Source organism: Cupressus sempervirens, chromosome 4 (genome assembly GCF_028749045.1).
Source record: "Cupressus sempervirens isolate cs-2001-9-10 chromosome 4, ASM2874904v1, whole genome shotgun sequence".
NCBI classification, from domain to species: Eukaryota; Viridiplantae; Streptophyta; class Pinopsida; order Cupressales; family Cupressaceae; genus Cupressus; species Cupressus sempervirens.
Genome location: NC_143121.1, coordinates 323073814 through 323088106, shown reverse-complemented (window position 1 = coordinate 323088106; position 14293 = coordinate 323073814).

Here is a 14293-nt window from a genome sequence, read left to right as displayed (position 1 = left end):
GTCCATGTGGCAAGGGCCACATGGTAAAGTACCATGTGGCATCTATGCCACGTGTCACCCCCACAACATGCTAATTGGGCCTAGTATAGAGAGGTGATGCAAAAATGGAAACACTCAGCAGGGCTGAGAAATACTTTGTAGAATCCTATCGGAGTAGAGGAAAGGAGAACAGTCACCAGTAGAGCTAAGCACAGGGGCAACAAGAAGGTTGAGGTGGTGCATCAGTTAAAAATGTCGATGGAGCAAAGCTCAGCAGGGGCGCTGCCAATGATAGGAGGCACGACCAGAGATAGAGCCACCTTGGCAGAGCAGACTGGGGAGATCTGCCTAGGGAGTGGTGCGCAAGTGGCCCCGTAGTGGCCACTAGGCATGCTATTAAAAAATTTTATTTTTTATTTTGATGTGCAAATCGTCCGTACAACCATACAAAAACCCCCCAAGCTAAAAAAATTTTGCCTCCAGGAGCCCTGTCTCCAAAATCAACAAGTTTTATATGAATCCTAATTGTAAACGGCCTTCTAGATATAATGGTAGCATCTGTTTGGGTGCAATGTGCATCAAAAATTTTTTGTTCCCCCGATTTGAAGAAAAATGCACAAACAAACTAGGGTTTGTGACTTCGAATCATGGCTTCAAAGATCCTTCAATCAAGCAGCAATAGGAAGGCTTCGATACCATGTAAGAGTTGATGAAATCCAACTTTGAAGATGCCCAATATCACCTGCATGCAATAACTTATCAAAGGGAAGCCAAGGAAGGAAGAGCGTGGAGCAAAGGAAAAACTCTAAATGGACATGAGAGAGAAAAAGATATTGCAACACAAGAAAATATGTATTTACAATATGCAAAATGTGATATGAAATACAATGAGGGAGAGACCTCTTATAAAGGCCTCATGGAAGCTTGTAGAACAAGCTAGAAGGAGGTAGAAGAAAGGGTTGAAAACCAAGCACTCTTCCACAAAAAGGTGGAATATGCTAGAAGGGAACAAACTCCCATGTTGTCAACAACTAACCACTACAACTTTTAAATGCTAAATATCAAATAAATTCATTAACCTAAGTAAGCTTAAGTAATAGAATAAATAATAATTAATTAATTATTTACTCTAACAAGAGATTCACAAACTTCATAAATCCCTGGCCAGTGGCACATGCTTTAGTGTATATAGTAGTACATGCCTAAGCATCTTACATAGCCCTACATATATTAGATATGATATTCATGGTGTTTCTCCGTACTTTGCGCATGCAATATAGGTTGTCCTTTATAGTAAGAGACAAAATGTCTCTTTAGGTCTTTTACTATAGTAGGTATAGGGCTTAGTGCCCAAAGAAACACTAAAGAGGGAATATTTCCTACATTATGTTTCACAAAATTATGTGAAGGGGTATTCTCCCTTTAAGTGTATAGATCCACAAATGGCTTCACTTATATACCCATGATTCCTTACTTCTCATAGTTATCCAAATAATGACCAAATTCAACTTTATTTTGTATGATAACTTTATGTTAAGGCTTTCTTAGGAAGGGTAGTGAACTACACTGATTTATCATCACATTTAGGATAGGGGCATGGTAGACTAGTTGATAGGCAGATTGTTCATCCACCATAGACACATAGGTCAATTTTTAGATAGAGGGCACCTTCTATTTCCCCTGTATTAGGTTCATTAGCTAATGAGGCCATGCATAGCCCCATGTTGTGGGGGGTGATTCAAAGAGTTAGAGAGATTGCTACAGCTATCAAATCTATTTTGAGTGACAAGGTTGGCCAATATTTGATGTCTCATCGACATTCCAGATTAGCATCTAGTGCTTCATCTTTAGGAGACTTGTATAGTGTAGCAAGCATCCCTTTATTGACTATCTTAGAGGGTCTCACTAGAGTGTTGGCATGAGATATGATGGCTAGTCTTGTTGAGTATCTATTATATTAATATAGATTCATATCAGAGCATCTTGGCATACCCATATCAGATGTTCGATATCGTGTCCATGGTAGTATTGGGACACATGCTCTGCCACATTCCCCTCATCTATTAGGTAGTGGTCATGGTGGTAGTACACATCATCATCCACCTACTGATCACTCTTTTGTTTCACAAGGACATATACATACTAATATAGACCCTTTAGCCAGTGTAGGGCATGGTTAGAGTTTAGATGCGGGCCTTGATAATGTTGACTTCAGTTTTTCAACCATATGATGGATGGACTTCTTGACATGTGATGATTCTAGACTTCTATGCCATCTCATTTAGTCAATGCACTTGGCTCATCATTATTAGGACTTATGCCTGTCACCAGTCATACTAGCATAGATGCAAAGATGGAGCTAGATGAGGCCCAAAAAAATATGGATATATTTGTAGACATGATTGATGCTAGGCAATCTAAGTATTATTAGATGCCAGCATCTATATAGTTAAATCTATAGTTTTTTGTTCATGCTAAAATTTCAATTGTTTGAAACTAATAATTTATGCACATACATAGTATACATATTGTACCTTTGTAATTATACATTTTTAATTTGATTTGTTACACATGTATGTATGTATTATATGGGGAAATGCCTCTCTTCACCCCATCTTTGATGCCATATTGTGTATGTCATTGAGACTCATTTAATGATGTGAGTAGTGGACACGTGAGTTTTAAATGTAATATATAAATTGCATGCAATTTGTACATTTAAAAGAGATTCAATTTAATATAAAATTATGTACATTGATATCGCTTTCTCTTGAATATGTATAGGGGTTAGCACATCCTAGTGAGCATCTTGATAGTCAGTCTTTAGACCACACTGTGAGGAGACATCATGATGATAGTCTTGTAATTGATGATCTATAGTTGTTTTATATTATAGATTATTTGATCTAGACTTTCATCCAGAAAGACATTCATAGATTCTAGATAGATAGTTGGATGTGTACATACATGCTATTTATATTGAATATTGTCTTTTGAGATATACATTATACATGATTTTTTTATTTGTTTGATGATTGATACATATATTGTAGACTTGAGAATGATGTTTGACACATGTGTTTATGTTCAGGTTCATACATGTTTGATGATTGACCTATATATATAGATTCTCTAAACATTTCTTTTACATGTTAGATTATGTTTGATAATATTCTATTATATTGGATTATGTTAGATTATGTTAGATTATGTTTAAAGATTATGTTGGATTGTGTTACATTATATTATTTTATATGTTAGATTATATTAGGCTATGTTGGATAATATTCTATTATGTTGGATTGTGCTAGATTATGTTAGATTATGTTCTTTTACATGTTAGATTATGTTGGATAATTCTATTATGTTAAATTATGTTAGATTATGTTAGATTATTCGGATTATGTTGGATTATGTTAGATTAAATGTTCTTTTACATGTTAGATTATGCTATATGATGTTGGTTTATGAAATTGATGTATACATATGTGGTTAATTTTGTTATATATGCAAGTGGTACTTATATATGATTAAATTCTTAATTAGTTACATAATTCCTAATTTCTATAATTAGTTACAAATCACAATTTAAACTTGACAAGATAAATGAAAGAGTAAAAGTACAATATAATTAGTTACAATTCCTAATCAAGTTAAATGAAAGAATAAAAGTAATCCAAGTGATATTTAGATATGATTAATGTCTAATCCTAATTCAACCCCTTTAAACAAGTGTTTGAATTTCTTCTCCTCAAAGCGCATGTCCTAATTAGTTGGATAAGTTCCTAATTTCTATAATTATTTACAAATCACAATTTAAACTTGACAAGTTAAATTAAAGAGTAAAATTAATATATAATTAGTTACAAGTCTTAATTTCATCCCCTTAAGAAAAAGTCCTAATTTCATCCCCTTAAGACACAATTCCGAATTTCATCCCCTTAATACAAGTGTTCGAATCCATTCCCCGCAAGGCACATGTCCTAATTAGTTGCATATAAGTTCATAATTTCTATAATTATGCTAAGATGCATTCTATATAATGGCAACACAAATGCTCAACGCTGGAATATGCCAAGATTCCTTGTCAATAAAAAAGAAAAGGGAGAAATTACAAACTTCTAAATTAGTAAATCATAAAATAAAATTAAAAAATTCTGAAAAAAATATTTGGCTAAAATAATAGGCCCAAAAAAGTAGGAATAGGGCCTGAAAAAATAGGGCTGAAATAATTTCAATATGATTTATTTGTTTGTTAAATATAATTTTGCATGCACATACAAGCTTTTTTTTTGTGGGAAGTGGGGGAATTTGAAACAAATTTGTGGAATGTGAATAGATGTACATTGGGGGATATTAGGAGCCTCTCACAAGTTATAAAACAAAGGCTCCTCTTTTCATTTTCATTTTATATTTTTGGAGGAAGAAAGATGTTTAGATTATTGGAGGATTAGATTGGTGTTTTTGAGCAAGTGTAGATTGAAGTTTTGGAGTAATTTTTTTGCAACTGAGATTTCTATTTTTTATTTAGATTTAGATGTAGATTGAGATTGAGATTCAAAATTAGTTATAATATTCTACTTTGATTTAGATTTCAATTTTAATTAGTTTCATTTAGATTTAGAATTGTATTTAAAAAAATCAGGCTTGCATTTAATAGTTTAGTCTTGCATGTTTGATTTAGATTTAGATTTGTATTCAAAATCTATTTGATTTATATATTTTATAATAATTTTCATTTGCATATTTTAAAAGTTCATGTTCCAAATTAGTTTTAGATTTGCATGTTTCATACTAGTTTTAGATTTGCAAATTTCAAAATAGTTTTGGTTTGCATGTTTTAGATTTGAATGTTTCATAATAGTTTTACATTTGCATATTTCAAAGTATTTATATTTTCATGTTTCAAAGTATAATTTTATCATTAATGTGGATGACAATGCAACCATATCAATACAATTTGTATTTTATTAAAGTTAATGATTTATTTAAAGGAGATGAATCATATATTTAGTATACATTTTATCATTATTAAATTATAAAATAAAAAAAAATTCTTGAAATAACAATTAGGCAAAATAATATGAAGCCAAATGAATGCCAAAATAATAGGCCCAAAATAATGTGTCAAACAATAGAACCCGAAAAAATAGAATTCAAAAAAATAGGGCTGAAATAATTTCATTTAATTTTTTAAAATAAAAAATTTTATTTTTGTTAAATATATTTTTTTATGCACATTTATGCTTATTTTTTGTGGGTAGTGTGAGAATTTGAAACAAATTCATGGAATGTCAAAAGACATCTATTGGGGGATATAAGGAGTCTCTCATAGGTTATGAAACAAATTCTCCTCATTTCTTTTTCATTTTGTGCTTTTACAAGGACGAAGAGGCAAAGATTATTAGAGTAGATTAGAGTTTTTGAAGAGGAGTATATTAAAAATTTGAATTAATTTTTTGCATGTGAGATTTCCATTTTAATTCTTAATTTTTAATTTAGTTTTGCATTTAAATATAGATTTAGTTATGTATTTAGATTTAAATGTAGATTTGGTTTTAAAATTAATTATAATATTCTCCTTTGATTTACATTTCAATTTCAATAAGTTTCATATAGTTTAGCTTTGCATGTTTGATTTAGATTTAGAATTTAAATTAACTCAAAATCTATTTGATTTAGATACTTCATAATAGATTTCATTTGCACATTTTTAATGTGCATGTTTCAATTTAGTTTTACATTTGCATGTCTCATATTAGTTTTAGATTTGCATATTTCAAAGCGCTTTTGGTTTCTATGTTTTAGGTTTATATGTTTCATAATAGTTTATTATTTGCATGTTTCAAAATATTTATGTTTTTATGTTTCTTAGTTAAATTTTATCATTAATGTGGATGGCAAGGTCGCCTTATCAATAAAATTTGTATTTAATTAAAGTTGATGGTTAATTTAAAATAAATAAATCATATATTTAGTTTATATTTTGTCATTATTTAATTAGATTATGTATATGTTTTATTTAAATACTTTTTCTTTTTTTTGACGAAGGGGTAAAAATTTGTTCAGTCAAATCCAAATTATAGAGCAAGGGCCCAAGGCCCAAAACAACACTACATATTCCTATCTTCCAATAATAGCTAATCAAAAATCCCACAATATTCAGAAGGTAATTCATTCCTTCCGCTAATATCCCAACTATCCACATTCTTTGAAGCCCACTTCGCCAAACAATCTGCAACTCTGTTCCACTCATGAGGGATATGATGAAAGGAGATGGAATCCAAGGAACTACATAGACTTAAAATTTGTTTGGCCAAAGAGGCTAATTTCCAATTAACATTCTCCAAACTCTGGTTATTCAGCATATCAACAACAATCTAAGAGTCAGACTCATATATGATTTTTTCTAGCCTAAAGAGCATCCTCTCTCAATAGCAGTCTTAATAGCCAAGGACTCCATCAAATTATTAGAGTGTTGACCCTTGTACATAGAGAAGAGAAAAACCACACAACCATCATTACCTCTACCTATGGCCCCAATACCAACATGACCAGGATTCCCCCGAGAAGACCCATCTATATTAATCTTCAAGATCCTAGCTAGGGGAGGAGTCCATTGCTCGTCCCTACAAACACATTGCTTGCCATGGAAAGGTCTTTTTCCAAAAGTGAATCTCCGATTATTACCATCCAGGTTTAAATTCCTCACAATAGTTTGATCGCTAGGATCTATACTTTCAAACATATCACACTTTGCAACAATAGTCTCTTGAAGCCTACTAAGAATATTCCTCCACAATTGAAGGCTATATAGCCTAGAGCCACAAAAAATTCTTCAATTCCTTTCCAACCAAAGATTCCATAGAATAAAAAATAGCCCCACTATCTAGGCAATTTGCAAGAAAGAAGTCTTTTCTGGAGATCTGCCCAAGCTTTCCAAAAAGCCAATGAGAGAAGTGGCATGAATTCAACCATGACTCCAAGCCTCCCACCATCTATACCATATTTCCCTCATAAAAGGGCAAAGAAAAAACAAATGAGAGGTACACTCTTCATTGTGCGTACATAAGAAGCAAATAGAAGGTCCCTGAAAGCCTCTTTTGTGAAGATTATCCCAAGTGAGACATTTCTTCTGAGCCAACAACCATAAGAAAAAACTACATTTGGGCCAAGAAAAGTTATTCCAAACCTTCTTCCACTAGTGCACTTCAGCTGGGCCATTTAGGTTCCTATCAAGTATAGCATAGCCTTGAGCCATAGAGAATTTTCCTTTTGGGCTAGGAGTCCAAGCCAAAACATACCCCCCATTGAGGAAAATACAAAACCTATTCTCCAACACATGAGAAAGAAGAGCACAATCCTCATTAGAGCCATCGACAAGCCACTCCTAAGAATATTTCTAGCAAGTCACCTCCACCTGACCCAGATGCTTGATAGTCTTAAAATGCTCCACCTTAAACCAACCTGCATTAGTGAAAGTGTGGCATAGAGGCTGAAGCTTGGGAAAGCTAGAAATCAAGTATAGCATAACCTTGAGCCATAGATAATTTTCCTTTTGGGCTAGGAGTCCAAGCCAAAACATACCCCCCATTGACGGTACTACAAAACCTATTCTCCTACACACGAGAAAGAAGAGCACAATCCCCATTAGAGCCACTGATAGGCCACTCCTGAGAATCTTTCTAGCAAGTCACCTCCACTTATCCTAGATTCTTGATAGTCTTAAAATGATCCACCTTAAACCAAATTGCATTAGTGAAAGTGTGGCATAGAGGCCGAAGCTAGGGAAAGCTAGAAATCAAGGGCAGGTGGCCATCCCAAGAGTCTTGCCAAAACAGAGTGTCCAAGCCTCTATTAAAAATCCAAAAAAGACCCTCCTTGATTAGTTGAGCTCCCTTCTTAAGGGTATTCCAAACACAAGAGCCTCTACCCCACAACTTGTGAGTAAGAATCCTAGGCCAATCTAATTGCTAATTGTTACACCACCTCCAATACAACTTAGTAGCCAGGGCCATGACAACAACCACCATAGACCTAAGACCAAGGTCCTAGCATGATTTGGCCCGTAGACATATTTCCACTTAACTAAACTCCAATTTGATGAGAGGAGAGTGCTAGACCAAAGTAATTGATGAGAAAGAGCATCAAAATCCCTTACAAATCTGGATGGGGGAACTTGTACACAACATCTATAAATAGGGAGAAACTACACCATCGTCTTTAGAGGAACCACTCTCCCAGTAGAAGAAAGCCACTTGTAAGTCCAATGACTAACTTTACTCCAAAACTTATCCAAGATCCCTTGCCAATACACTCTCTACTGAGATCCCAAAGCCAAAGGGGCCCCCAAGTATATTAGCAGAAGAGAACCAATCTAGAATCTAAGGATCCTAGCAATCCTATTTTCAATAGGCTGAGGGGTATTGAAGAAGTAAATGGAAGATTTTTCATGATTAATACACTAACCTAAGGCCTTCAAATAGATGTCTAAGGCTCTTTTGAAGTTCATAGCTTCATTAGCTCTGGCCATGCCCATCAGCGCAATATCATCCACAAACTAAAGGTGAGAATAGGAAGGAAGAGATTCATTCCAAATCCAAACTTAAATAAGATCATATCCCACATGAGATTTAATAAATCTTCCAAGACCCTCTACTATGATAATGAATAAATAAGGAGATAGAGGGTCCCCTTTCCAAAGTCCCCGAGAAGCACTAAATAAATCTGATGGTTCCCTATTTACAAGAATAGAAAAGGAAGAAGAGGTTGCATAGCTAAGAATCCAATTCACCCACTCCTCAGCAAAGCAAAACACTAAGAGAATTTTCTATAAGAATTCCCAACTCACCCGATCATAAGCTTTAGCCATGTCAAGCTTCACAAACATAACCTTCTCCTTAGAATTAGCCATACAATGAATAGCTTCCATTGCAACTTGAACACCATCCAAAATTTTTCTTCCTTCAACAAAACTCCCTACTTTGGAGAGATCAAAGTATTGAGAAGAGGCTTAAGTCTCTCTACAATCAGCTCAGTGATGATCTTATAAACAACATTACAAAGTGCAATATGTCTAAATTGAGCCAGCTGATTAGCATCCTCTTGGTTAGGTATGAGAGCCAAAAAAGTAGAATTCATGGATTTGAGCATCTATTTATTCATATTAGATTCTTGAACCGCCTCAAGAAGATCAAACTTTATTATTTTTGAGAACTCCTAAAAGAACTCAATTAGAAACCCATCAGGATCAAGAGCTTAAATTTTTTCATTTTAAACACCACTTTCTCCAATTCAAATAGAAAAATAGGATGTAAGAGAGCCCCATTCATCTCTGTAGAGACTAGGTGAGAAATGCATTACAAGATTTCCCTCTCCTCATCCCTAGCATCAAGGTCCTCATTAGAAAAGAGATTTGAAAAATAGTTAACTGTGGCCCTAAAAATATGAACATTTGAAGAGAGATGAGCCCCTTTAGGTGAGACCAAAGAGGAGAAAGAATTCCCCTATCTCTGAGGCTTGACCAAATTATGAAAGAATGTAGTGTTCATATCCCCCTCCTAAAGCCAATCAACACAAGATTTTTAGTTCCAAAAGATCTCCTCCTGAAGCTCCCACTCTTCTAGGCCTTTAAGAGCCAAGGACTCAACATCACTTAGATCAAGGGTCCTCCCTTGATCCCGAACCAACCAAGTGATGTTGTCTAACTTAGCCTGAGCAGCGATCCTCTCATCTTGTAGATTCCTAAAACGTTATTTATTCCACTTCTTAAGCCTATACTTAACATGTTGAAGCCTCTTAAAAAAAGGAAGCATTGTTGTCCCATGGGGAGGCATCCCCTCATACCACTAATCCACCATAAAATCCTACAAAGATTGATCTCTTAACCAAATTAACTATAATTTAAAAGAAAAATTTTCGATGACTCCATAAGCAGTAACCAAGAGCTTGATAGCCCAGTGATCAGAGCCTCTCCAATCAAGAATTTATGAACTAGTGATCAACCTATTGTTCATCTAATAACAAGAAACCAAAAATCTATCAAGCCTTTCTGAGATAGCCTCAACTCCACATCTCCTATTATTCCATGTAAAGACATTATTATTTGGCTTCACATCAATGAGATTCAAGGAATCTATCATGTCCCTGAGAATATTTGTAGAGGGATCCAGCCTGGCAACTCCACCATGTTTTTCCTCTAAACTAGTAATAGAATTAAAATTACTAGCCAAAATCCATGGGAGATATGGGTCTAAGGTCCAGATGCAGCTAACATGAGCCCAATGATTTGAATCACCTAAAATATTAGTAGGAGCATAAATATTGGATAGAAGGCACCTTTCTCTAATGGCCAAACAAGATGCAACCAAAGAGAGAGAGGATCAACTAGAAATCCACCATAAAGGGAGAACTTTTCTTGGGTTCCAGAAGCAAGAAACCCCCCTGAATTGTTCTGAGCTCCTACTCCTTACCAATTTTCTTGGGGCCAGATGCGCAAAGTACAATTAGCCAAACCATCCATTGTAAGCTTAGTTTCCTAAATAAAAACCACATCTAGTAATTGAGAATCAATTAATCTATGAACAACCTTTTGTCTAGGGATGTTGTTCAACCCCCTAAGATTCTATGATAGAACCATCATTTATGAGGGTGGGAGAAGTAGGAATCAATGGGTTTCATAGACCCAGACTCAACCAAAGTATCCCCCATAATCTTAACCTTCTCTTGATCAGTTTTTCTACCACTTCTTAACGGTTTATCAAGAGACCCCTTTTTAAAGGATTTTTGTTGTAAGCCTAAAGTAGGATGGGCTTTTCTTCCCTTGGCCAAATCTAAGACCTCCTTAGAAATAGGGTGATCTAGAACCACCATAATCAAACTCATCAGGGCGTGTGACCCTTGGGGCTCCCTAGTATCATGAACCTAAGAAGATAGATCCACATCAATCTGTAGACTCTAGAGGTCCTTTGAAGATAGCAACTGATCCTCCTTTGCCTTTTCTTCCTAAAATTCATGCAGACCCTTATGCCTAGAAGAAAGCTCAACTAGAATACCTTCCTCTTGTACCAAGTCTTCAAGAACATCAAATTTTTTGAAGGTACCATCATTGTGTCTATCTAGCTAGGTTCTCTTCTTACCGTTTCCTTTGTTATAGGTTTTATCCTGAGTAAAGCCATCATTATTCACAAGTTTAGTAGATGCAAAAGCCTTCCCCTTATACCCCTTATGAGGTTCGGAAGCATCCAAAGGAGTGGGCTTAAATCTGAGGCATTTGTGGAGTAAATAACTATATTCATGACAAATTTAGCATCGAAAAGGGAGGGTCTCGTAATCTAGCTATTGGATCCAAGAAGAGGATCGCATGCATATTTCCATAGAATCTAGTAATAGATTAGTTAAATCAACTTCTACACAAATACGAGCATAAGAGATTACCTTATGATCTTGAGTTTGTGTAGCCACTCCCACAAGCTTTCCAAGAAGTAATGAGATAGAGTGAAGAATATCATCCCTCCAAAACTCTAAAGGAAGTCTTGGCAAGCGAATCCACACAGGTACCCATGAGGGGATCTCTTCGACTGAATTCAAGACCATATGCCAAGGCTTGATGAAAAGCCCCACCTAGTTAAAGAAGGACCTCCTTCAAATGCCCTATTCCTATCCAACATACATGAGAAGATAACCAAAAAATAATTACACTGCCAAAATAATCTCCATATCACCTTCGAGATTCCAAACTCGACAAGCCCAGGAATCCAACATAGGTAGGGAGAGACAAAGGCCCAAAAGTTTTCAAATAAGGGCATAATTATGCCAGTATTCAACATCATCTAAGATCTACTCAGGTTGAATAACCAAAATACGTCAGTCATCAAATCTTTCTGAACATTCATTTACTTTTTAAATTTGAGGCATCCCTTTTGAGGATGAGACCCCATTTCCCATTGTAGGTTTACTTAGTTGATCTTCACCATTGGCATGTGCTAAAGAAGATGGATCAACCATCTCCATATCCTCAAAGGTAGTCTAAGGTAAAACTAAACCCTGATTCACCATAAGGCAAGCCCAACAACCCACCAGCAAAGAAAAGATAGGATAGGAAGCCCATACTTTTTGAACCCAAAAAAACCTCCGACCAAGAGCCTTACAGTTACCAAAAAATGCAGTAACATGCATTTACCCTTAGCCAAAGAAAATATGGACTCCCAAACCCATCCACACACCCCTGAACACCGACCCCCCTGTGCACGAAGATCGCAGCCTGCAACCGTGAGATGAGTAGGAACCGTAGGCTAGGGCACGCGGGCCCTAGCTCACAACATGCACATCACTAGTATATGTGTATATGTGTATATGTGTATGTATGTATCTATGTATGTATGTATGTACATATACATATACATATGGGTTAGTTCAAGAAGTTGGGTCTCAATTTTGGCTGAAAAGTGGAAGTGTTTTTCCTATTTTTGAATTTTTTTGTCAATTGATACATATGTATGTATGTATACATATACATATACATATACATATGCATATACATATGGGTTAGTGCAAGAAGTTGGGTCTCACTTTTGGCCGAAAAGTGGAAGTGTTTTTCCTAGTTTTGAATTTTTTTGTCAATTGATGTCAAAATTTGAGGCATTTAGAGATTGAATATTTAAAAAACCTCAACAATAAAAATTTTAGTGTTTTGAATCTAGTTTTTGAATATGTAATTTATTTGTGTACCCATGTCATAGATTATTTTTTTGGTATGGATCTTTAAAAAACACTTTTTCAAAATGCCTGTTTCAGGACCATACCATGCTTGTGTACAAACACCATAATTTGGCACAAATAAATGGATTTTCACAAATCCTTTTGAAGGGAGTTATGTAATACACCTAAGATGGATGACAATATTTTTCCTTAATTTTTTATTGAATATTTTTATTATTATTAATTATTAGTTGGCTATAAAGGTAAATTTTTAAACCTCTCATGTATGGACCACATAATTTGATCAAAATCTCACTTTTTGCAAAGAAAAAATTTAACCTTAAAGGAATTGTATGTAGATTGATGACATATAAATTAATTTAAGAAAAATTATAAAATAAAAATTTTATTAAAGTTTTAGTGAATGTCACTTTTTAACATTTAAGAAATAGTTTTGATTAATAAATAATGGAAAAATAGAAAATAAACTAATAACACTATAAAATTTACTTTTTTCAAATCAGAACAGTAAGACCTATAATGGGTTTTTGTTTCATCAAAAATTCAATGGGGATGAGCATAAAAAAATTACAACAATAGCAGAAATTGTTGATTAAATGCCTTAGAAAAAAACTGGATCATAAAGGCATGGCTTGGTGGGACTAGGCCTATGCCATGCCTTTCCCCAAGGAAAAACCCCATGCAAAAGTTGCGTGCCATACCAAATTCCCACTCATGTCTCAAGAATCAGGCACCCAATTTGTAATTCAAAAATCAGGTGCCTGATTGCATTTCACTCTTTGTAAGAATCGGGTACCCAATTATTTAAAGATCAGGTACTCAATTCTTTTTGAAATCAGGTTCCTATTTCTAATTTACCTGTTCGGCCCCAAAAGATGCCCCACAGATCGACTTTCAATGATTGAAATGATTGAATAATAGTTTCGATCTACAATAGTGAATTCTATCATAGTTATTTTGTTTTCTTGTCTTCGTATACAATTTGCAAGGTACTAATTCAAATTAAAAATTGGTGCAAACATGGGATAAAAACAATGAAGAAAGAAGAAAGAAAAAGTTCTGACAGATGAGGAGATTGTAGCAAATAAAGAGAATGAAGCATGATGTCAACGAGAGAGAAGACAAAGAATTAGAGACTTAAACAATGTTTCAAAGGAGAAAGACATTGAGGATACCATGATGGATGAAGAGGTCAAAGAAGAAAACCCAATACAAGAAAATTCAAGTGCACATTCTAATCATTAATTCAATACAGGTGTGTCTCCAAACCCTTGAATTTTCTCTCATGATGAAATTGGTGATTTTTTAGAAGCAGGTTACGATTTAAACAATTTAGACTTTCTTCATGAGAAGCAATTTTCAAATGATCAGGCACAAAAACCTCCAATTGAAATGCATGCCCCAAAAGAAATACCAAGAAAAATTGAAAATGAGATTCAAATCCCAAATAATAGTGGAAATGAAATGTGAATTGAAAATAAAAAATGCATGAATGTAGATATAGAAACACCAACTACTGAACAAACATGTCAGAATGATAGTAAAGTGTTTGAACATAATTTTCATATTCCTAATGATGTGCTAGATAATCTTG